This window comes from Rousettus aegyptiacus, unplaced genomic scaffold, assembly GCF_014176215.1.
Source record: "Rousettus aegyptiacus isolate mRouAeg1 unplaced genomic scaffold, mRouAeg1.p scaffold_m13_p_16, whole genome shotgun sequence".
NCBI lineage: Eukaryota > Metazoa > Chordata > Mammalia > Chiroptera > Pteropodidae > Rousettus > Rousettus aegyptiacus.
Window position 1 is genome coordinate 971,951 of NW_023416291.1, and position 4,837 is coordinate 976,787.

Here is a 4,837-nt window from a genome sequence, read left to right on the forward strand (position 1 = left end):
GGCAGCCTCGGTGCTCAGATGGCCACTTAGTAACAGGACGAATACGGGCAACCGAAGCTTCGTTTCTTTCTCGCTGCGCTTTGCTTCTGCGACGCCCTCGGTGCCCCCGCGCGCGTCCTTCCTGCGGGCGTCCGGAGCGCGTGCGGGCGCGGGGCGCGCTCCACGCAGCACAGGCAGCTGCGAGCCGCTGCCGGCTTTCTCTGCTTAGTCTGTCTCTCGCTTCCTTTTACCTCGAAAATCCTGGGATGGGACCCAGATTCCCCGGTAGGAAGCCCGCGGCCCCGGGCGGAGCAGAGATGATAGCATTTGGCTCTTTCCAATATATGTTCTAAATATTTTCCCCAGTGAGTTTATCTTTACATTATACTTATTTTTAATAGACAATTTTACCCTTTTTTGGTGAAATTATAAAGAGTATGAACTAGGTGATCATAGATGATATTTTTTTACGTAGTTGTATGTGAAACATCACAGAGACTATGATAAGATTTTAATGATGATTTAAATCTCTTGTAAAATTCCATCACTTAAAAACATGGCTCTTTGTATTTTTTCCAAATAATTTATAATGTGCAAATTAAGAAATGAGAAGAAAAATGCTATTCATTTAGAGAATAAAACACTTTTGACAATAATATACAAGAGGCAAGCAGTTTGGATAATTAAACGCAGCTTCTCCATCTGACACCTGCCCAGCATTTGCATCTCTCAGCACATGTGTGAAAGTCCAGCCAGGGCACTAGCCAACAGAATCCTTAGGGGAAAATACAGGCATGCGTATTGACCCACAACTGGAATTTTTCCCTTAAAACTGAGCTCTGCCGGCATGCTGTTTTTAGTTTCCTTTCTAAGGAACTAATGTGTCACTTCTGCACTACCCAAGGAAGAATGATTGAATTCTGGGAGGGTTAGCTAATGCAATCCATCCAATATTTAGTATTAAGAGTAGCTCCAAGCAACAGATCAACCTTATTTAAAATAAATAGAAACAGAAGAAAAGCACATGGGTAATACTTTTTTGAAATTCTCTCTTCATGCCTAGAATGAATTAGATTTTATGCCTTCAAAAACGTGTATCAAATACAGTAGGTAGATATCATTGTAGAGTTGTTTTTAATATGCTAACATTTTAGTTTTAGAGAAAGGAGATTTTATGACTATTTCTATAAAATTTTAATTAGCATGTGGTTTTCAGGTAGTTATAATTCTCAAAAATTATTAAAATAACTTCTTAAGAAATACAGAAAAATAAACTTCCTGTTTTAAATATTACAAGTTATAAAAAAGCTAGGCAAGACACTTAAGTTTTAAATCCTTCTCTTCATCTTGGTTTTTGATATGGTTTTTCAAAGTTAAAGTGCACTTTTAACATGATATTTTAGAATATTTTAAAACAGCGTATGTATGGTCTATGGCCATACCACCCTGAACAAGCCTGATCCATCTGATCTTGGAAGCTAAGCAGGGTGGGGCCTGGTTAGTACTTGGATGCGAGACCACCTAGGAAGACCAAGTGCTGTAGGTGATAAAAGAGAAAAAAAGAAAAGATTATACAAAAATCAAAAGCCAATGTAATTGGTTTTCTTCATCCCCAGTTCTTGCATGAGTTTTGACTCTTATTCATTATGATATCATAGGACCAGGAAGAGTACCCATAAGCCTAGTTGCCCATCCAAAGTTAAATATTAATCTAGTGGTTTTAGTGATACACACAATGTCAGTCAGGAGATGGAAGCTTAGGTTCAAGTCTCTAACTTACTGGGCAGCTGCAGAAACGTAACACCCGTACTCTGTCTGCAATGATGAACTTGAAACAAATACGCATTAACGTACACTTCACTTTGGACTTGTATAGTCCTATATGCCCAATAGAAAACTTTTAATTTTGCATAAGCTTTTAAAAAGATTAGTTGGTTTTATATCAATAGGCACAAACACGATTAATGTGTTCATTTGAGAAATCGAACATTATATGACTCCAGAAATTGATGTGAAATTTTAGAGTCATATGAAAGTTTTTTTAAAAATGTTATGTGCAAATGTTATTTGCATGTCAGAACTGTTTAAAACACATTTACACTTACGTGCTAATTTTATACATTTACCTCAATTCTGTATTACTGAATTATTTCCTGAAAAGTCAAAGTATTTCTTAATTTTCAAGTGATCCAAAGAGTATCTTAAATAACGTAGAGGTACTTCACTGAAAAATGGTATTAAAATTTATAACCAGATATAGCAGGTTGAGATAGAAAATCACTTTAATAAACTATAAAAAAAAGGGATGAAAGATGTATTTTTAGAAATGAAAATGACTTCCAATTTAATTAAAATATTAAATAATTGTTGAAATATAGGTCATAACCATAAATTATAATAGAAAAGAGTTCATTATCATTTATCTAAGGTACTATTTCTATTCCAAAGTATATATTGCACATTTGACAGTAAGGCAAAATTAATGTTGTTATTTTATAAATAAACTAGGAAGATAAGAATTTTTATACATTTAAAACAGTTTTTAAGAATGCATTTTATCTCTTTATATCTTCAATCTAGTATCTTTACTTTCTAGAGATTAAATATCTGAAGATAAGGAACTTGTTAACAAATCAAAACAATATAATATACCAAATATGCCTGATCAATACTTCTATAAAGTAGATCAGGTAAACTGTACTTATGCTAAGGGAAATATTATCTCAAAAAGTTAACCTTATGTGTATATATGAGATGTATCTTGTTTATAGAAGTAGATAATAAACTCATGAGAAAGTGTTTAGCATTGGTATTCATCAAACGTACATTGAACTAACAACAGTGACTGATGACAAATGTGTAAGGCTACACTGAAGGACCCTCAGGTGTGTCACTGAGGCCTAGAAGAAATGGCTATGGTGGCATTGTTGATGAAAGTGTGAAATAGTGCAGCCACTCTAGAAAAATATTTTTACCTGCCCAACAACTCAGAAATTATGCTCCTAGATATTTAACTAAGGGAAGTAAAATGTGTATTAACTAGCAGATTTCCATAAGAATGTCTGTTGCAGCGTTATTCGTCATAACTAAAACAGGAAAAAATCAAAATGTTTATCAACTCGAGAATATATACACAAATCGTGATAGATATACATACACAATGAGACATCACTCAGAAATTTTTGAAAATTCTGACTTGCACAATTACATGGATGAATTGCCCACATAAAGTGGTATGTTTTCATTTCTGCAAAGTTCTAGAAGCAACAACAATCTGTGGTTTAAAAAAAAACATTGAAAAGTGGATGTCTGCAGATGGCACTGTGGGGTTGGCCTAAAAGGAAAAAAAAGCAGAAGTAGTTTCTGGATGAAAGAAACACTCTAACTTAGAGAATAGGTCTGGACGTGTTCACTCAAAACTCACCAAGTATACATGAGAGTATATGCAGTCCCCATGCGAATTTTACTAAAACAATTAGTCTTCTAAACAAACCTGAGCACATGGACATATTAAATAAAAAGGCAGAGTGTATATGGGTTGTAGCATTAAGAGACTAACTTTTTAAATAGGTTTCTTTGTTTTATATTTTGCTTAAATGTTCACATGTGATTTTTACAATCAAACATCAAGTAAAGAGGATTAAAATATCAAAAATATTGAAAATAATAAACCACTTCCAGAAAATTCTTAAAGGTTGAGTGTAGATAATAGGTATTTATAAAAAAGTATTAATTAACATTTTAAGTTCAGAAGCCATGATGAAACATTTTATTTAATGTTTGGAGGCTGGCAAAGCTTCACATTTGTTTCCCTTTGATATGATTTTAGTTCCTGGTTTATTAGGAGCCCTTATATTTATTAACAATCTGAGTAATTCATCCAACAAAGAAGAGAACATTTTATTTATCTTATACATTTATTTTTAAAACCTATGGTTAAAAAGGTACATAGCATGTTTATACATAGTTTAGTTTCAAATGTAAATTATAATGGTTTTGCAGGATATTCAAATACAGCATTTAAGATTAAATGTTTCAGGCAACAACAAACTAAATTGAATTTGAGGAAAACCACTCAGAAAATAATTAGGATTCTTATGATTTCATGATATGCTTTTGTAAAGATACATTTTACTTATTCATGTTCACTAAATATGCATGTTTATACTTCATTTCATTTATAGTAATACAAATTTTAATCCTCACAAACTTAATAGAGACTTTATTTTTTCCTAGAGTTTGTTGAATACCTATTGACATACTTCATTACCAGCTTTTAATCAGTTTGGTTTTGCATAGCTGTGAAATTCATTTGAATTATGTTTATGATTTTGCTGCCAGAAGAAAGAAAATTTTCTTTAATTAGAGGTCATCACACTTCCAAGCTGCGTTAATTAAAGATCTAATCAAGCCTCCTGGGGATGAGTAGATTGTCAGTTGGGAAACACCGTCACAACACAAAATTCTAAAATCTGCATTAAGGTTAATAGTTTTTTAAGTAAAGCTTTATATTCTTGGCTCTTCCCAGTTCTGAACCTCTTTAAATATTGAATAATGAATGTCAGAAGCTTACGTTTGAATGATGGGCTCTATTTGTGCTAAATCCATCTTTGTCAGGTCTTCCAAATTCAAGCCCGATTTGGCGCCTGAATGGAAGGGATGATGACTACCTGCTTCAGGCAGACGTTGGTCAGGGCGTTGCTGGGCAGCACCCACGCCATTGGCTGTCAAAATGACAGTATGCAAATGTGCAATAGCTCTGTCTGGTGCCGTCCTATTTCCTCTTCAGTTCTGTGAACCGGACTGCAATGCAGTCATGGTGTGGCAAACAGCTGACGTAGAGCTCACTATTTTATAA

General features: G+C 33.9%; 1 pseudogene; it reads left to right on the plus strand.

Moving 5' to 3' along the window:
• Window positions 1–1,407: 1,407 nt before the first annotated feature.
• Window positions 1,408–1,525, plus strand: LOC118612680 (annotated as a pseudogene).
• The last annotated feature ends 3,312 nt before the right edge of the window (window positions 1,526–4,837 follow it).